This window comes from Phaseolus vulgaris, chromosome 3 (genome assembly GCF_051622355.1).
Source record: "Phaseolus vulgaris cultivar YP4 chromosome 3, ASM5162235v1, whole genome shotgun sequence".
In the NCBI taxonomy this organism is placed as follows: domain Eukaryota; kingdom Viridiplantae; phylum Streptophyta; class Magnoliopsida; order Fabales; family Fabaceae; genus Phaseolus; species Phaseolus vulgaris.
This window is the reverse complement of record NC_143500.1, coordinates 47,377,501-47,399,004: the sequence shown is the minus strand read 5'-3', so window position 1 is coordinate 47,399,004 and position 21,504 is coordinate 47,377,501. Positions and strand designations below refer to the sequence as shown.

Here is a 21,504-nt window from a genome sequence, read left to right as displayed (position 1 = left end):
AATTTGAAAGAAATTGTATTGAAAAGTAATATGTATGGAATACAAGACGCATCGATTTCTTTCAAAGGTCCTGGATATATAACCGCTCAAGACATCATTTTACCACCCTCGGTGGAAATCGTTGATAATAGACAACATATAGCCAACGTAACAGAACCTGTTCATTTGTGTATTGAATTAAAAATTGAGAGGAATCGGGGGTATCGTATAAAAACACTAAAAAACTTTCAAGACGGAAGTTATGATATAGATGCTAGATTCATGCCTGTTCGAAATGTAAATTATAGTATTCATTCTTATGTCAATGGGAATGAAAAACAAGAGATACTTTTTCTCGAGATATGGACAAATGGAAGTTTAACTCTAAGGAAGCCCTTTACGAAGCCTCCCAAAATTTGATTGAGTTATTTATTCCCTTTTTACACGCAGAAGAAGATAACTTTCATTTAGAAAAAAATCAACACAAAGTTACTTTGCCCCTTTTTACTTTTCATGATATATTGGTTAAGGATAAACTAAGGAAAAATCAAAAAGAAATAGCATTGAAATCTATTTTTATAGACCAATTAGAATTACCTCCCAGGATCTATAATTGTCTAAAAAGATCCAATATTCACACATTATTAGAACTTTTGAGTAACAGTCAAGAAGACCTTCTGAAATTTGAACATTTTCACGTAGAAGATGGAAAATCTATATTGGACATTTTAAAAATACAAAAGTATTTTGCATGAAATTGCAATCTATTTCCATAGGATTTTTTCAAATTTATTTTTTTTTCTAAACTAAACAAACAAAATATGTAATTTAAATATTTAGAACAAATCCAAATGTTCAGAATATATCTAAAACGGAATAGATGTATCTAGGGATTAGTAAGTTCACAAAGAATTATCCCTAGATATACAATACAGATGTCATGATATTTGATTGAAAAATGAATTAAAAATGAAACTAATCTTCTATTCTAACTTTAAAAAAGACCTAACGTTAGGGATTTCTCAATAGGTAATGTTGCTCCAATACCTAACCAAAGGGCAACTACAGTACCAATCAAAAAGATGGTGGTTGCTACTGGACGGCGAAATGGATTTTGGAATTTATTAACATTCTCCAAAAAGGGGGTACTGTTAATAATCCCGTAGGTACCGAAACCATTAAAAGAACGCCCCCAATAACTTATTGGGCACTGTACGAAAGTATTTGAAATACGGGAAAGAAATACCATTCTGGTAGTATTTCCAAAGGAGTTGCAAAAGGATCCGCGGGTTCCCCAATCATGGATGGTTCTAGAACCGCTAAGCCTACGTTACAGGCAATAGTACCTAGAATGACTACTGGAAAATATATATAAAAGATCGTTAGGCCATGCGGGTTCTCCATAATAATTATGACCCATTCCCTTAGCCAATTTAGCTCTTAATACAGGATCATTCAAGTCAGGTTTTTTTGTTATTGGGATAGGTGAATTCTTATAGATCCATCCTCCGAAAGAACCGGATATGATAATTTTTCATCATCCGGCTCGAGCACTAATCAAATCTTTCAACTGTATCTATATAAAAAAATAGAAAAAAATGTATGTGTTATCCACACATATATGAAGATTCTAAGTAAGAAAATAAACTCGATTTTCTTTTTCGAAAGTTACAATTTTTTGATTGAAAAAAAAAATTAAGTTCTTTTTAAGTAAACTTTAGTAAATGCTCAATACCCAAGTAGACTTTTCAAGTTGCTAATGCTTTCTGGGTGATCTCAAACTTTGCAATTGTTATCCTGTCCAAAAAAAAAAGATTGATACTTTTTATGTACAAAGAATTTACTTGTTACTAATCAAACCTAACTCACGTTGTTCTTTAGATCAACTTTGTTCACTCCAATAGTATCAGAAATCGAATCAATGCATAGGAAATGAATGCGTTGTCATACTATATAGAATTCAGACTATATCACATAACTTTTTTGACTGGATCTTACGGAGCCTGTTGATGCAGAATAAAATTGAGTCTGATCATAGAAAAGATTCTCTTCAAGTAAAACCAGCCTACCCTCTCTGTAAGAGCCTTGCTTGTGGTTGGAAAAAAAGACACATTTAATTGTAAATTCTAATGTGGCAGATAAGATAAAGTCATATATCTGCGCGGCCAAATAAATAGTTCAAGTCACACACTCCCATAATCCATTTTTTGTTTGGAGAGTTCCCTTCAACTATTCATGTATGTAAAAAAAAATTCAATTTTTGTTAAGTTGAAGAGAAATATCTAAATACATGTCTTATTTTGTTTTATAATCCATAATTGTAGCAATGAAATCAAATCCTCCCCAAAATAAAAAATGATTGTGATTACAAATATCTATGATCCATATTCACTATAAAGGACCAGAAATGCCTTGCTTACGTATCATTGAAAAGTGCATTAACATAAATACAGCAGTAAGAAGAGGTAATACAAAAGTATGCAAACTATAAAAACGAGTTAAGGTAGATTGGCCCACACTGGAACTTCCGCGTAATAACTCTACCAAAGACGATCCTATTACAGGAATAGCTTCGGGTACGCCTGTTACAATTTTTACTGCCCAATAACCAATTTGATCCCAAGGTAAGGAATAACCAGTTACACCAAAAGATGCTGTTAATACAGCCAAAACTACACCCGTAACCCAAGTTAATTCGCGAGGTTTTTAAAACCACCTGTAAGATATACACGAAATACGTGTAGAATCATCATTAAGACCATCATACTTGCCGACCATCGATGAACTGATCGGATTAACCAACCAAAATTAGCTTCAGTCATTATATATTGAACAGAAGCAAAAGCTTCAGTAACGGTTGGACGATAATAAAAAGTCATAGCAAATCCCGTTGCTACTTGGACTAAAAAACAAGTAAGTGTAATTCCTCCTAAACAATAAAATATGTTCACATGAGGCGGAACGTATTTACTGGTTATATCATCGGCAATCGCCTGAATTTCAAGACGTTCTTCGAACCAATCATAAACTTTATTGAGATAGGTAACCCAAAGGAACCCCCTCAGAGAACCGTATATGCGAATTTCACCTCGTACGGCTCAAACAAAAATACCCAAATATTGGTTGTAACAAAAACAGATATCTGTAATAGAAAGTTTGAAACTGGTTTATTTAATCCTATGATTCTAATTTTCTCTTACGATAATAAAAAATAGAAATCCGAAAGCTATTCTTTTTGGTTATAATGCCAAAATCTCAAGTCGGCACACTTGTCTTTATCGTAATCTTTTAAGGCCTCTTGAATATTCTATCATTTACTTCATTTTATTATTTGTATAATGTGTTTTTACTGCTGTCTTCTTTATTCTTTAATTTGTATAAGGATTCTCTTGTTAGGACCATATGAATCAATAAAAAAAAACCTCAGATTCATACTAGCACCACGATGATTAAAAAAAACCTTTCATCGAAGTCCAAAAATTCCCTGAGTAAGAATTGCTGGATCATCACTTCTTCAATCAATAGATATAATGCAAAAATGAAAGGAAAAATTTGTCCTTTGCTCAAAAGAAAGACAAACTCCAGAAGCTTGAAAGAATAAAAATTTTTCAATTCATTTTTACAACTCTTTGAAAAGGTTTTTAAGTCCAGTTGCGAGGTCTAAATATTTAGTATGAATCATAGTTTTCAGATTTTTTAGAATCTATTTTCTATATTCCGTGCTCCAGATACTAGATTAAATATCTGACGGAATAAAACCATCTCTATCAAGATGACAGATTGATGTTCTGTACTTTCAATAGGACCAATTAAAACAAGTCACACACTCATATTCCGGAAATACAGAAACAAAGAAATTCTACGATCAAACTACCAAATCAAAATGGAATAGACTAACAAACAATAAGAAAGCTAAATGCTTCACTTTCTATTGAAAAACTAATGACTCGATTTTTGTGAATCTAATTCATATAAATTCCGTCCAATAAAATGGACGAATTATAAATCTCCAAAATAATAGATAGAAATATCGCAAATAGAGCCATTGCAACACCCATCAAAGGAGTAGTTCCCCACCCTGGGGCTACTTTACCATATTCTGAATTTAAAGGTTTCAATAAATTCCCTACAACAGTTCGTCTTGGACCAGATCTAGAATTATCCTCAACGGTTTGCGTAGCCATAAATACTCTTTTTTATTCATTTAGATCTGTTGACTTTGTATACCATTCCGCTGTAAATATAAGGATCTTATCTTATAGATCTATTGTGATCTGGAAACTTTAAAATTATAATAATGGAAACAGCAACCCTAATTGCCATCTCTATATCTGGTTTACTTGTAAGTTTTACTGGGTATGCCTTATATACTGCCTTTGGGCAACCCTCGCAACAATTAAGAGATCCATTTGAAGAACATGGGGACTAGTTGAAGTAATGCGCCCTCCCTATTGGGGGCTCATTACTTCAATTAAGATAATAAAAAAATTATTTAACCTTTTTCGTCGGAACTTTAGGGGTTCTCTAAAAAAAATAGCGAAAAAAATAATTCCTAAAGTTGAAACTAAGAGGAATGTATAAACCAAAGCTTCCATAGATTTGATCGTGGTTTACAATTATAGCTTTCATACCTGTTTCTTGGGGGGGGGCTCTTTTCAAAAAAAAAAGAGTAAATGCTAGGATTCAAATCAAGATTTATCAAGTTCTTTATGTGAAATTCAAAATTATAAAAAAGTAGAAAAGAACAAAAGAATGTTATACTACCTGTCTTCTTGTAGTTGGATCTCCAAGTTTTTGGAATGCTCCAAATTCTACTTGAGCATCTAAATCTGGGTCGATACCAGCAAAAACATCTCTGAACAAAGTTCTAGCACCATGCCAAATGTGCCCGAAAAAGAATAGCAGAGCAAATGAAGCATGCCCAAAAGTAAACCAACCCCTTGGACTGCTACGAAAAACACCATCTGATTTCAAAGTAGCACGATCTAATTCAAAAATTTCACCCAATTGAGCACGTCTAGCATATTTTTTCACAGTAGTGGGATCACTATAACTTATGCCATTAAGCTCACCACCATAGAACTCAACAGTTACACCTACTTGTTCGACACTATATTTTGATTCTGCCCTTCGAAAAGGAACATCGGCTCTAACAATTCCGTCCCCATCTACTAAAACAACTGGAAATGTTTCAAAAAAAGTAGGCATACGACGTACAAAAAGCTCATGTCCCTCTTTATCTCGAAAAATGGGATGTCCTAACCAACCGACGGCTATTCCATCTCCATTGTCCATTGAACCCGCTCTAAATAACCCCCTTTTGCTGGATTATTTCCGATGTAATCATAAAAAGCTAATTTTTCAGGAATTTTAGACCAAGCTTCTGTTAAATTTTGATTTTCGGCTAGTCCCGCACCAACTCTTCGATATATTTCTTGCTGGAAGTATCCCTGATCCCATTGATACCGAGTAGGACCAAATAATTCAATGGGGGTTGTTGCTGAACCATACCACATAGTTCCAGCAACGACAAAAGCTGCAAAAAAGACAGCAGCAATACTGCTAGAAAGGACAGTTTCAATATTTCCCATACGTAATCCTTTATATAGACGTTGGGGTGGACGCACACTAAGATGGAAAAGACCCGCTAATATGCCCAACGTTCCTGCCGCAATATGATGAGAAGCTACCCCCCGGAACAAAAGGATCAAAACCTTCCACACCCCACGCGGGATTTACGGATTGTATCCTTCCAGTCAGTCCATAAGGATCAGACACCCATATTCCGGGACCATACAATCCTGTTACATGAAATGCGCCAAAACCAAAACAAGCTACTCCCGCAAGAAATAAATGAATTCCAAAAATTTTTGGCAAATCCAAAGAAGGTTTTCCAGTACGTTCATCACAAAAGATTTCTAGATCCCAATAAACCCAATGCCAAATAGCCGCTAAAAAGCACAAGCCTGAAAACACAATATGTGCTCCGGCCACACCTTCGTAACTCCAAATACCCGGATTCGTTATAGCCCCTCCTGTGATATTCCAACCGCCCCACGAATTAGTTATTCCTAAACGAGTCATGAAAGGAATAACGAACATACCCTGTCTCCACATTGGATCAAGAACAGGGTCAGAGGGATCAAAAACTGCTAATTCATATAGAGCCATCGAACCGGCCCAACCAGCAACTAGAGCTGTGTGCATTATATGAACAGAAAGCAAACGGCCCGGATCATTTAATACAACAGTATGAACACGATACCAAGGTAAACCCATGAAAAAATACCCCTTCAACAAAAAATAGACACTGTGTAACTTTATTGCACTGGAAAAAAATTATTATAGCCTTTCAGTAGATTCTCTTGGAAAATGGAACAATCGTATTTGTAGAAATAAAAGAAACAGATTTATTCTATACCGGATAAGTAACAATACGCAATGGTGAGGAGACGAGAGGGTTGACAACTTTCTGTATGAATATTTAAATAAGTAAATGCAGACATATTCACTTATCACCCCCCCAATGACCCTTTCGTAACAATTTAACTTTATTTAGTATTCTTTTTTTCTAAAAAAAAAAGCAATATCAATCTAAAATAAAGTAAATCATTTTGAACACGATAAGCTAATTCTTACGTTTCCACACTAAAGTGAGATATATGACTTTATTAATTGTCCATTTTATGCCCATTGGTGTTCCAAGAGTACCCTTTCGAACCCCCGGGGACCGTGATGCATCTTGGGTTGATATATAGTGCGACTTGTCAGATATAGTAGGTTATATGGGATTGACCCGTTTTCTCCCCCGATCGAGATATCCCCTCTTTCACCCCCAAAAGAGAATGACTCAATCATAAACATAAAAAAATGGGGAGCGTGAAGTGTAATGAAGTAAAATTCTATCGATTTTTTAATTTTTAGAGAAAATCTCCAAATTATTACTCGAAATTATGAATAATTTATGGTTGGCTTAATTGGACCAAGAAAATCAAGTACTCAGGCTCTGTGTAGAAAAAACCAATTGGTAATATAGCTATGATCACTACTTCTATCATATCCATATATTCTATTTTACAGAAAACATTAATAAATTCAGAAAAGGAAGAAGTTCTAATAAAAAGACATAGTTTTGGAATATTTGTTCTATATGTGCAAATGCAAATCGGGCAGATCTTTACTCAGAGTAGAAAAGAAACCTAAAGAGAATTGAAAAAGTCCATTCAGAAACAAGAAAATTACATTGTGATTGGGCTTCGATCTCGATGAAAGCAATACATCAATGAGAAGATAGTTCACTAAATTTAGTATATTATTCTTTTTTTTTAGTTCGAAGAAATCCATTAGAAAAAGAAAAAGATTCAAATCGACACATTGATTCCTTTTTGCTTATATAATTTTTGATGAACTGTATGCATCAAAAGGTGCATGTACGGCTTTTAAGGAAAAAATGGAATCCTAATCAATCGACTTTATCGAGAAAGATTACTTTTTTAGGTCAAGACGTTGATAGTGAAATATCGAATCAACTTATTAGTCTTATGATATATCTGAGCATAGAGAAAGAGAATAAAGATTTATATCTGTTTATAAACTCTCCGGGCGGTTGGGTAATACCTGGAATAGCTCTTTATGATACTATGCAATTTGTACAACCAGATGTACAGACAGTATGTTTGGGATTAGCTGCTTCAATGGGATCCTTTCTTTTGGCAGGAGGCACAATTACCAAACGTCTTGCATTTTCCTCACGCTTGGCGCCAATGATTCTTTTCTTTGAAAATATATAGAATAGATATCTATATATATATACTATACCTTCGCCATAAAAACCAAAGTAATAATAGCATGGTATTTTGAATTCCATATGCAATTTGTTTAAATTATTGAATTATATATAGAAAGAGTAGTATGAAAAAGAGGGTATTTACCATTTTATCTGATCGATAAGGAACCTAGTTTAATTTTAGTGTCGCAGACTTGTTTGTTTTTTTTCATACCAGAAAGCTTTTAACAATTTTTATTTGAATCAGAAGAAACCATAACATATGAAAAAAAAAAAAAAAGAAACTTTTGGATTGTTGAATACCAAAATGATATAAAAAACAACGGAACCATCGTAGTATTTGAAAATAGATTCAAAAAGAAAAAAGAAAGTTGGTGATTCTATTGTTTATTATTTAAGGATCCGGATCCAAAAGACCCAGTAGATTTTGTACTTCTTTTTTCTTTGATAGAAAAAAATAAATTTGTAAATGTAGAAACAAAATTCATCGAATAAAATACTTTTAGGAAAAAATGAATTGCATAGGTGCAAAAGCCGTATGCATCAATACAAAATGCTTGTACGGTTATTGAATATTCTTTTTGCTTTTTTCTTATTTGGCTTTATTTTCTCCCTTTTACCTTTATTTTGGGAATAAAGACAATCTTTAGCAATATACCAACATAGGATAAAGAATTCTAAAAATATTTATCAAGATAAGGGAAATACTACTTAAGTGATATAATCAGGGTAATGATCCACCAACCCGCTAGTTCTTTTTATGAAGCACAAGCGGGAGAATTTATCCTGGAAGCGGAAGAGCTACTGAAAATGCGTGAAACTATCACAAGGGTTTATGTACAAAGAACGGGCAAATCTTTATGGGTTATATCGGAAGACATGGAAAGGGATGTTTTTATGTCAGCAGCAGAAGCCCAAGCTCATGGAATTGTAGATCTTGTAGCAGTTGAATAAAAAATCGGTGGCAAGATTGATTCTACTAAAATACAGGATTGGAAATTTCATTTTTTACTCTTCTTACTTTACATTTTCAGAGAATATCTCTCAATATATTAATAGAGTATCAATAATATAGGCTATCAGTAAGATAGGATATAGGTAATTCACGGTTAGGATAGATCTAAACCTGCTCATTATACCAAAATCTATATATATATAGTACGACTTACCATGCCAACTATGAAACAACTTATTAGAAACACAAGACAGCCAATCCGAAACGTCACAAAATCCCCAGCTCTTCAGGGATGCCCTCAACGCCGAGGAACGTGTACCAGGGTGTATGTGCGACTCGTTCAAATGAAAAACTAAGAAAGAAAAAACCAATGAAAAGTTTTCAGTATTGGTAATCGGTTAAGATAGTATGAATGCGAAAACTACATTCACAATATCTTAACTTATATATAATTCCTTACTTTTGTATACAATTATATAATTCTTTACATTCTTCTATCTTGTATCAAATTTATGGTTTCGATTGGTGCAAAACCAATCATACTAATTTGCAATTTAAGATGAGAAGGACTTTCCCATCGGTAACAAAAAAAAGTTACCTGTTAAGCGGAGAAAATACTATTTCAATTCAAAATAAAGTATGTCCTTAATGAATGAATTTTGATGGATTTTGTAAGAATGGAATAAGAGGGTCAGCTACCCAGCAAATTTTCATAATTAAATACCGTTACTATATAACTAGATTTCGTTGTGAAAAAACCTACTTACTCAATATTGCATGGGTAGAGCCATAGAGTGTGAACTGTACAAGTTAACAATAACATTGATTAAATGAATCAAAAATGAAAAGAAAAAGGCTCCGGTGTATAGAGAGGACCTGGCCATTTCTAAAAAAAAATCATAGAAACGAAGGAACCCACCAATAAATTTTATATGTGTCCTATTTCATTTACTATTTTTCTTTTTTTTTTTTGATATCTAGTCTAGTATCAATACAATTTCTGATTTGGAGGTTCAATGTTTATCAAAAAAATATAAAAAATCGTGGTTGGGGTGGTTATAGTAGCAAGAGCCATTGGAATTTTTTTATACACCGGAAGAATCCATTTTTTTGTTATTAATAGACTAGGAATAAAAAAAGAATAACTGAAAAGTGAAAAAGTTATTCCTCAAAATATCATTTATTCAATGACCAGAATTAAACGAGGATATATAGCTCGCAAACGGAGGACAAAAATTCGTTTATTCGTATCAAGTTTTCGCGGAGCTCATTCAAGACTTACTCGAACTATTACTCAACAGAAAATGAAAGCTTTGGTTTCGGCTCATCGTGATAGAGATAGGAAAAAAAGAGATTTTCGTGGTTTATGGATTAGTCGAATAAATGCAGTAATTCGCGGGAATCCAAAAGTATCTTATATTTATAGTAATTTAATTCATAGTCTATACACGAGGCAATTGCTTCTGAATCGTAAAATAGTTGCCCAAATTGCTATATTAAAAGAGAATTGTCTTTTTATGATTGCCAACAATATAATAAAAACCTAAAACCCCTTATTTACTCCAGGAAGGTATAGAATAGAAATTTGTTTCTTTTGATAGCTTTATCATATGATAAAGCTATCAAAAGAAACAACCACGCTTCAAAAAAAAATTATTCTTTCGTTACCTATTATCTTTTTTTTCTTACAACAAAAAAATCAAATGGAATTATCCTAATTTTCGAACAAAACATCAATCCATGTTGAATTCGAATAGAAATTCAAATTGGATTTCGAATTTTTAATTTCTATTTTTTTTTCTTAAAGTAGTAATTTTCTCAGTCGACTCGCTTTTTTCAAATTGTTTTTCGTTATTAAGAAAAGGTAACGAAGATAAAATACGAGCTTGTTTTATAGCAATTGTAATTAATCGTTGTTGTTTTAAGGTCAATCTATTTACGCGTCTAGATAATATTTTTCCTTGTTCACTAATAAATCGACAAATTAAACCCATGTTTTTATAATCAATTCGGTCCCCCGATTGAATCGGGGGCAAACGTCTACGAAAAGGTCGCTTCGATTTAATAAAGAGTCGCTTAGATTTTTCCATAGTTTTTATCCCTATTCCAAAAATAAAATTTATTACAAGAAATATAATAAAAGGATTTGTATTTTTTTTTATTCTTCCTTTTTTAGCATATGTTGTTATATAACGACGGGGACATAATTTTATTAATTCCAATCGACTAGGCATATTGTGTCGATTCTTTTTAGTAATCTATCTAGAAATACCGATTGATTCCTTATTTAGACTCTTTTTATCACAACCAGTACCTTTCAAAAGAACAATTACTCAGATATCTTTACTTTACCCTGGGACATGAACCTCCTTTGGGTTTTTAATTCACTTAACTCTTTTCGGATTCGAATCTAAGAAAAAGAAAAAAACGAAAACAACTAAAATAAAAAAGAATAATTCGAAAAATGATGAAAGATTTCGTTGCAATTTCATTGAATCTAGTACAAAAAAGATAGCACAAAAAGAATACATGGATCTGGAACTAGATTTCGTTGCAAATTGCTATACAGTATTTTACTTTTTTTTTAGTATTTTTTATGATATGGTTGCCCCAACCTATCCATTTGATTTCTGCTTTCACTTTCTTTTTCATAGGAATTGAATGAATAATTCAATTCCATTGAAGCCTGGACCAAATCCCGAGTTTCACACTCCGAATTTAAATGAGGCCAAATTCCTCTTTCTTCTTTATCTTTCCTATTATAATTCTAATAAAAAAGAATAAAAAAGAGAGTAGGTTAATTACACATATTTCATATTTAATTGGACCTATCATCTTCTTCACCCCTTCCTGGGTCAATAACTAAAATGAAAAAAAGGGGAATATAAGTGCATCTGGAAAAAAACGATTGATCTCTATCAATAGACCCGCCAAAGCCCCGAACCATAAAGTACTTACTACTGGTGCCACGGAAAGATATGTTTTTAGATCTCGCATTTCAAATCCTCCTTTCTTTTGATTTATTATTTAAGTCTTTTTTTCTCTGTTGATAGATATCAACAAAGAAAAATGTGGAAAACAATATAAAGATTCTTTACAATAACACTAGAAACAAATGGAAAAGGGATGTAGCGCAGCTTGGTAGCGCGTTTGTTTTGGGTACAAAATGTCACGGGTTCAAATCCTGTCATCCCTATCCCTAACTATTACTTATCATATGATATTCCGTATTCTATGATATTCCGTATTCTATGAGATGAGCAATAAACCGGGACCCCCTTCCCTTTGAAGACGAATTCAAATTTAACATACATACTGAATATATATATATATATATGCAAAATTAATTTGGATCAGATAAAAGAATTAATGAAAACAAAACGCTCTTAGTTCAGTTCGGCAGAACGTGGGTCTCCAAAACCCGATGTCGTAGGTTCAAATCCTACAGAGCGTGATTCTAGTCTTGTTCGCCTGATAATTACACTGAAATAATTGAACATTCAAAAGAAAGTATGAATTTTATCCTTGTCGATTAGGATTAAAACTAAATAAATAGGGAATCCACAAAAAAAGAGACATTAATGAATCAAAGATCCAACTGATCACCTCGTCGGTATTGTAAATATGCAGTTACAAATAATCCAGCCAAAGTAATAGGAATTAACCCTAAAACGATTCCAAATAGAAAGACTTCAATCATTTTTATTTGTTCGGAAAGTAAAAAGAAAGGTAATATCTATCCTTAAATATTAATCTGTATTGCTCATGAATCTCAACGACCGAGAATTGGAAATTTACATAGTAAGGAATGATAGAATGTCTTATACCAAAAATGGACTCTTCCTCTCCTCTCAAAATTACAAATCAAATAAGTTGTATTTTACTAAGACCAATAAATAGAGACGAGGTTATAATTAAAACCGCTAGTAAAAAACCGAAATAACTAGTGATAGTGGGCATATAGAAACTAAATGAAATATGGTCGTTATTTTTATACATATGTTTATAAAGCACTTCCCTAAATTTCCATTTTTGAGAGAAAAAAGAAGAAGATAACAAAATCCTACTTGAAAGATAAAATTTAAAATTGGCGATTCATCACTAAATTATTACAGACCAATAAAAAGAAATAGAGTACCATAATTGAGAAATCAATTACTCATCTGTTACATCTACCCATCCTGTGATTCCAAATCAACAGACTTCTTCATCAACTCAGGAATTAAGTAAACTGCTCTAATGAAAATATTGAGTATTCTTCTATAGATATCCAATAGAATTCTCTTTATAAAAGAAAAATTATGAATATTCAAACAAAGAATAATAACTTTGTTATTTCATTTTATTTCACTTCAAATTCATGTAGAAGAAAATAGAAAAAAAAATCTTCAACAACCACAAAAAATATATTGATGGATTTGGCATCTAATTCAAATAGAAAATCTCCTTTATGAATGATTAGAAACCCTTTTCTCATATTCCGATTTTAATGAATCTTTAGTTTCTAATCCAAAACTAACAATTTGAAATGTTAAGAACCTTCATTTTTTATTATTACTCAAAAAATTTACTATAAAAAATTTTTTATATGCCCAAACTTTGCAAAATTGTCTATCAGATTTTTGACTACATCGAGACAATCAATGAAGAAAGAAGAAAAAATCTAGTATTAGATTTTGACACTGATTGTGAAATTTCATTGCTCTGTTAGAAGAAGGATAGCTATACTGATTCGGTATACTCAAAAGACACCGTTGGTACAAAATGGACGATCTAACAAGGATTACATTTCAGTAAATTTCGACTTACTGATCTCGTTTTTTATGGAATCGATCCCCCCTTTTGACTGTACAAGAATATGTGGAGTTCAAGATGTCTGGAAGCACAGGAGAACGTTCTTTTGCTGATATTATTACCAGTATCCGATACTGGATTATTCATAGCATTACTATACCCTCCCTATTCATTGCAGGTTGGTTATTTGTCAGTACGGGTCTAGCTTACGATGTATTTGGAAGTCCCCGCCCAAACGAGTATTTTACAGAGAACCGACAAGGAATTCCTTTAATAACTGGCCGTTTTGATCCTTTGGAACAACTTGATGAATTTAGTAGATCTTTTTAGGAGGCTCCAATGACTATAGATAGGACCTATCCAATTTTTACAGTACGATGGTTAGCTGTTCACGGACTAGCGGTACCCACTGTTTCTTTTTTTGGGATCAATATCAGCAATGCAGTTCATCCAACGATAAACCTAATTTGAATTATAGAGCTATGACACAATCAAACCCAAATGAACAAAATGTTGAATTGAATCGTACCAGTCTCTACTGGGGGTTATTACTTATTTTTGTACTTGCTGTTTTATTTTCAAATTATTTCTTCAATTAATTAGAATTAATAGAAGAAATTGGAATAGTGAATAATATATATCTATTAGCAATTCTTTTATCCCATTTGGAAGGATATCATTTCAGAATTATCTATTACTGTTTATGTCTTTAGCATGACTGACTACGTGATTAAATGTGGAGGAAAGTGGGATAAATGGCCGATACTACTGGAAGAATTCCTCTTTGGATAATAGGTACTGTAACTGGTATTACTGTGATCGGTTTAATTGGTATTTTCTTTTATGGTTCGTATTCCGGATTGGGCTCATCTCTGTAGTCATCGTATTCTAATTGGGTTTTTGAAATGAAAGCGTAAGAACTCAACGGGGATCCACGCTTTCTTTGACGAATGCAAGTGGATCCCTTTGAGTTCTTAAAAATTCGAATCTTTTTTTCATATAAACGACTACTTCGTCCGATGTTTCAAAAAATTCCATTTCATTCTTTTTTTTTCACTACATATTATATACAATAAAAGATTATCTGGCAGACATATTCTAAGTTGGAAAAAATAGAAACTAAGATATAGGATTTTTCAGGAAGGGATGAAATATCTGATTCAATTATTCAACCTAAATGCCAAAATTATATTATTCTTTATATATTCTGTTTGTCCTTTACTACAAATATAAGGAGAACCGTATAGCAAATAGTATCAAAAAATTTCTGTCTCAACGAAGCAGTCCAATGGGGGCAATACTCGAAATAGCAATCCATAAAAAAACACCAATATTCAGATCAGATAAAACAAAGTTATAACCAAAAGGAATTACTGAATAGCTTAATATAATGGATATGACTGATATAGCTGGTCCAAAACTAAATAAACGAATATCTCCTCTAGATGGAATAAGATTCTCTTTAAAAAGTAATTTTGTTCCGTCTGCTAGAGCTTGAAGAACTCCAAAAGGACCGGTGTATTCAGGACCAATACGCTGTTGTATCCCTGCAGATATTTCTCTTTCTAACCATACAATTGCTAGTACACTTATAGTAATTCCTACTATAAAAATAAAAATAGGCACAAATACCCAAAGAATTTCATATATCTCTTTAAAAAATTCTAATCTGAAAAAAAAATGTATATCTTGTATTTCTGTTAAATCAATTATCATTTCAACGATCAACTTCTCCCATAATAATATCTATGCTACCTAGTATTGTCATAATATCGGCCAATTTCATTCTTTTAACTAATTGAGGAAGAATTTGCAAATTTATAAAACCCGGCGGATGAATTTTCCATCTCCAAGGAAAACCATTTTGATCGCCTATTATAAAAATTCCTAATTCTCCCTTGGGGGCTTCAATTCTTACATAAAGTTCTTGTTTTGGCAATTCAAAACTCGGAGACGATTTTTTACTAATAAATCGATACTCAAACTCATTCCATTCTGGTTCTTTTTCTCTATCAAAGCAGCGGATTTCTAAATTTTCATATGGCCCGCCGGGAAGTCCTTCCAAAGCCTGTTGAATAATTTTTATGGATTCCACCATTTCACCAATTCGAACTAAATAACGAGCTAAAGAATCTCCTTCTTTTTGCCATTGAACTTCCCAATGAAATTCCTCGTAACATTCATAATTATCCACTTTACGTAGATCCCATTGTATTCCGGAAGCCCGAAGCATCGGTCCTGATAAACCCCAATTAATAACTTCTTTTACATCAACGACACCTACGCCCTCAACCCGTTCTAAAAAAATAGGATTTCGCGTAATAAGTTTTTGATATTCGGCAATACTTGTTAAAAAATAATCGCAGAAATCAGAACATTTATCTACCCAACCATAAGGTAGATCAGTCGCTACCCCCCCGATACGAAAAAAATTATGCATCATTCTCATACCTGTCGCAGCTTCAAATAGATCATATATGAATTCTCTTTCTCTGAAAATATAGAAAAAAGGGGTTTGTGCACCAATATCTGCCATAAAAGGTCCTAACCATAGTAGGTGAGAAGCTATACGGCTTAACTCCAACATGATTACTCGGATATAGCTGGCTCTTTTAGGTACTTGAATATTTCCCAACTGTTCAGGTCCATTTACAGTTATTGCTTCTGTGAACATAGTAGCTAAATAGTCCCAACGTGTTACATAAGGCAGATATTGTATAATTGTTCGGTTTTCCGCTATTTTTTCCATTCCTCTGTGTAAATAACCCAATATCGGTTCACAATCAATAACATCCTCACCATCTAGAGTAACAATAAGTCTAAGAACACCGTGCATTGAGGGGTGGTGAGGCCCCATATTGACTATCATGAAGTCCTTTCTTATAGTTGAGATATTCATAGGTTTTTGCTCGATTTATTCTTTTATGAATCGCTTAAAAAATAAAAGTTCATCAAAATTCAAGATCTAATAAATCGAATAATTGAAAATTACTCTTCAATTTAACGAATTTGTGACTGCCGAATATCAAACTGATTTATTAATTTTTTATACTGTATTCCATCTTTCTTTGACAAATAAGACAGTAATCTTTGCCGTTTTCCCAAGATTTTACGTAAACCTGTTTGGGATGAATAGTCTTTTGGGTGCAATTCAAAATGTGACGTAAGTCTTCGTATTCTATTAGTAAATTGGAATATTTGAAATTCAACCAATCCCGGGTTTTTTCCTTTTTTTTCTTGTGAAAGAACAGGTATAAATGAATTTTTTACCATAAAAAAATAAAAGTTTTCCCTTCTCCTCGTTTTTTTGATAGATATTTTTATTGATCAGTAATTATAATGACACTAATTTTTCATTTTTTGATATAAATACGAAATCCTATTTTTTTTTATTTAGAAATGAAATCCATTGAATTTCAATAGATATAAAGGAAACTAGTTTGATAGATTCAAAAAAAATTGTATAAATTAGAAAAAAAAGAGAATTTTGTAAATTTAATTCTCTTTTTTTTTCTAATTTATACATCATTGAATGAAAATCAATGCCATACCAAAATGCGTGTATTTAGTTAGCATATGTATCTATCTATATATAGATACATATGCTAACTAGAAGACAAAATTAGATTAACAGATTTTAACACGCGGATACAAATGTATCCTTACTATACTGAAACGGCTTCCATTATGGGTATTAAACCAATAACGATTTATACAAGCTAAATCTTCTAATCGATATTTTGGCCAAAGAAAAATTTTGAAATTCATTAGTTTTTTTTTCTCTTTCTCATTTCTTTTTTTAGTCAAAACTTGAAAACCCTTTTTTACTTGATTTTCATTATCAAATATTGTGTTTCTATGTATACTATTTCTATTATTTGGATATAAACAAATTCTCATTCTCAACTCTCTACGACGTCTAGCGGATAAAATGTTTTCAGGAACAAGGAAATTTAAAGTCTCTTTTTCGTTTTTTTCTGTTATCTTTTGATCTCTTGTTCTTGTAATGTATTTATAAAAATATTTCTTATTAACATGAATTTTTTTTAAGTATTTTTTATCAATTTTACGTGTATTCTTATGAATTAATGAAAGATCCATCGTTTTAGACTTTAAAAATTGTTTATTATTTTTTCTAGACAAGCGAACTGGTTCGATAACAAATAATTCTTTTTTCCTCAATTTATTATTTTTATTTTTACTTAAGCCTGGAAGAGTTAAATTCTTCTGATTTTGAATTATCATAATATCTAGACCTAGTTCTCCTCTTTGAATAGAGGCTATAGTCATTTTTCTTAAATTTGTCAATCTAATCAGGAGACAATATACTTTGACATTGTGAAAGATGTTTTGACCTAAGAAATTTTTCCAGTTGAAATGGAAAATCAAAAAATTTCTTACTAAGAAATGAAGTTCTACCTCCATATTGTTCTTTACTTTTTTTTTCTTTATAACATAACTATTTTTTTCACTGCCCCTTCCTACAGCTACAGAATTTTTTTCAATATCTTCTTGTTTTTTCGATGCTCTAAAAACAGCTATTCTTTTTTTCTTTCTAGTAATATTATTTTCACTAACATTTTTATTTACTTTAGAAACTTTAGAATGTAAATAAAGTAATTTTATTGGTATAATTTGCGAGTTACTCCTATATGCATTATAAAATATCACAAATTTGGAAAAGAACCAAAATTCTGGATTCGATATTGAACGATTTAATATTTCTCTATGGATTCCCATCCAATCCAAATATTTTCTATTCGAATTTTTTTCGATATCTATAATAATAGCATCTTCGTAATTCTTGATAAAAATATTACTTATTCTATCAAATAAGTTTTTTTTATACGTATTGTAATTAGAAGAAATCCATATGTTTTTATTTGATTGAAATAGGGATCTATATCCATAAATATATGAGTCTTTCTTATTTGCATAATTCATAAAATTATAGGATAAAAGATCGTATCTATATTGTTTTCGAATTTTTTTTTTTAATGCGGCTCCTTGTTGTTCTTTGTAAATAATTAATGGGCTTTTTCCATAGGAATCCCATTTGGTTAAATTTGGATTTTGAGCTACACCACATTTAGTGATTCTATTTCTCCATTTTTGTGATAATAATTTGGACCATCTACTGTTAGATAAGTCATATTGATAATAATGATTCTTTAACCAATTTGTCCATTGATTTCGTTTAGAATTGAGCAGGTTCTTTTGTTCTAATTTAGAATGAACTATTCCTTGTGCTCCAAAAAAAGAATTCTTTATTTTATTTTTAACAAAAAAAAAATTTTTATGATATTCAAAAAGAAGTCTTAACTTATATATGTTTATGTTAATAATTCGAGTTTGTAACAAATTGAAAAAGACATATGCTTGTGACAAAAAGGAGACATCAAAATAATTATGTGAATTCAAATTCCTATTATGAAAATATTTGTGTAATTTTGAAATAAAGGGAATTATACTTCGATTTGTTTTATAAGTTCTTTCTGGATTTGTTTCATTACCGTAAATCCATTTATTTAAAAATTTTTTTGTTGATTCAATAAAAGGTTGTATATGGATCTTCGGAATACAAATGATATATAGAAAGATATCTAGGTATATTTTTTTGATGAAAAATTTCAAAAAAGAATGTGATTTTTTCGTTAATCTAATATGGATTCTTTTTAATATTTGCAAATTTTTTTTTTCGAATTCTATTCTTTTACTATCAGAAATTGTTTTGTTCGAATCAATATTTGTCTCTGAAATTACAAGTCCTCTTTTCTTTTCTTCTTTTTTCAGTTTTTTTATTTTTTTTATAACTACTTTTCTTTTAGTATTCAGATCCTTTATCTTTTTTTTTTTCAATGCAAAATTTGTCGACTTTATCGATTGAATTGAAATGGTTGCTTCATCCATTTTGTTTTCGCTCAATTCATCTAGTTTTTTGGGTTTCCATTGAATAAACAGAGATTCAAAAAATTCTTTTCTTTTTTTCGTGAGGAATACTATACTTTTTTTTAAACTTTCCATAATACGGTTGATGATCCATTTTGCTTTTTCTATTACGATATTTAGAAACAATTTGAATTTTTCACTGAAAACTTTTAGAACTCGAAAAGTGAAAAATTCAAACTGTTTCGTTTTTTTTTTTAGTTCTTTTAAAATGGGGTCGAAAAATGAAAATAGATTTTTCGGGGAACTAGAAAAAGGCAATTCGACTTCCATCCCCCAAACTGTTAAAAAACAAAAGTTCTTTTTTTTCTTTGAATCTTTTTTCTTTTTATTACATCGTATTTTAGATTTATGCCAAGGTTTTAGATGAAAAGGAAATACTATTTTTATCTGAATCCCATCTGTTAGCCATTTTTGAGGAAACTCTCTTTCGGATAATTGAACGCCGTTATATGTGCATTTAATATACCTTTCTCTCTTCCAATCCCTATAATCTTCGGACCATTCTGGAATTTGGAAAAATAGTATACGAATCATATTTTTAATTATTATCAATGAAGGTAATAGAATATATTTCCTAATAATGCATTGAGTTATTAATAAAACACCTCTTATTACTTGAGCAAAGATAATGCTATCCCAGGCTTCTGCTATTTCTATACGTTTTCTTTCCTCATTTCCTTTTTTTTTTTCCTCCTCTTTTTTCGGACTTTTTTTTGTTTTTTCCTCTATATAACCTAAAATTTTAAATTCTGTCTTTTTTCGAATCCAAATTTTTAACTTCAAAAAGATTTTCATTGATTTGAAAGTATCAAAAGAAAAGAATAATGATTTTTCAATTTTATCCAAAAAAAGAGGCGAATGCACCCTTTTTTGAAAAAATTTCCAAGTAACTGTTTTACGTCTTTGAGCACGGATAGATCCTTTGATTATGTCTCTCCGAAAATCCGACTGTTGGGAATAACGTCTTAAAGCCAATTCGTTTTTTTTTTCAGTATTTTCAGTATTTTCAGTATCTCCAAGATCATTATAAGTATTGTATTTCTTAAAAAATTTAGATTTATTAGTCAAAATGACTACACGTTTGGCTTTTCTAGAACGAATTTGAGAATTATCTGCTTCCATTTTTCCACCTAGTTCTTCTAATTCGTCCATAAATTTGTATGACCACCGAGGTACTTTTTTACAGATTTCGTTTATTTTAATAGACTTAGTGTTATTTCGATTTCCTTTTGTTTTTTCGTTCAAATCAGTTGTAATTGCATCAAATAATATTTTGATTATTAGTTTTTTTTCTTCTTCCAAATTAGAATTCATTTTTACTTGTTCATGTTCTGGAAATAAATAGAGTACTTCATAATTGAAGCTTGACACTGATTTTTTTGAAAATTGACTTATTAGATTAAAAAGAAATGTAGTTACTAATAATTTTTTATTAAATGTTTTTAGATTTTCCTCTAATTTTTGATAATTCCTATTATTTTTTTTAGGAATCTTTTTAGAATTATAAAGAAAAATTTCTTGAATTTTATTGATCAAAATATGATTTTTTTTGTAAGTTTTTTCATCTTGTATTGAGGTTGAAAAACCTTTTTTGATTCGTCCACGAAAGGGTCCGTTTAAGAAAGGATCTGTTATTTTAGTGAAATAGTTTTTTTTAGTTTCATCATTACATAATCGAATTCGATTTTCGAATATATCGAGAGAAATTAATTCCTTATCTATCAGTTTTGTTCTAGTTATAAATTCATTGCTCAATTTTTTTCTTTTTTCTTCATTGCTATAGCTCGAATGATTAGATGAATCATCATAGGAAATTTTCTTTATTGTGAAGATATCTATTTTTGTTTCCATCATTTTTTGAAAAGTTGATAAATTTTGTGGATACGTAAAATATATTTTTTCTCTTCCATTACGTGGATATGTATGAAAAAAAAATTCTGAAATTTCATTTTTTATGATGTTTTCAAATTGATTATTTTTTATATATCGAAATGGACGATTCCATCGTTTATAATTAAAAAGAATATTTAGAAGAGGTTTT

At 31.1% G+C, this 21,504-nt stretch overlaps 2 non-coding genes across 2 annotated transcripts; both read left to right on the top strand.

Moving 5' to 3' along the window:
* Positions 1-11,842: 11,842 nt before the first annotated feature.
* Positions 11,843-11,916, top strand: TRNAP-UGG (transfer RNA proline (anticodon UGG)). Its single transcript has one exon. It is a non-coding gene; the product is annotated as a tRNA-Pro (tRNA).
* Positions 11,917-12,100: 184 nt separating this feature from the next.
* Positions 12,101-12,174, top strand: TRNAW-CCA (transfer RNA tryptophan (anticodon CCA)). Its single transcript has one exon. It is a non-coding gene; the product is annotated as a tRNA-Trp (tRNA).
* The last annotated feature ends 9,330 nt before the right edge of the window (positions 12,175-21,504 follow it).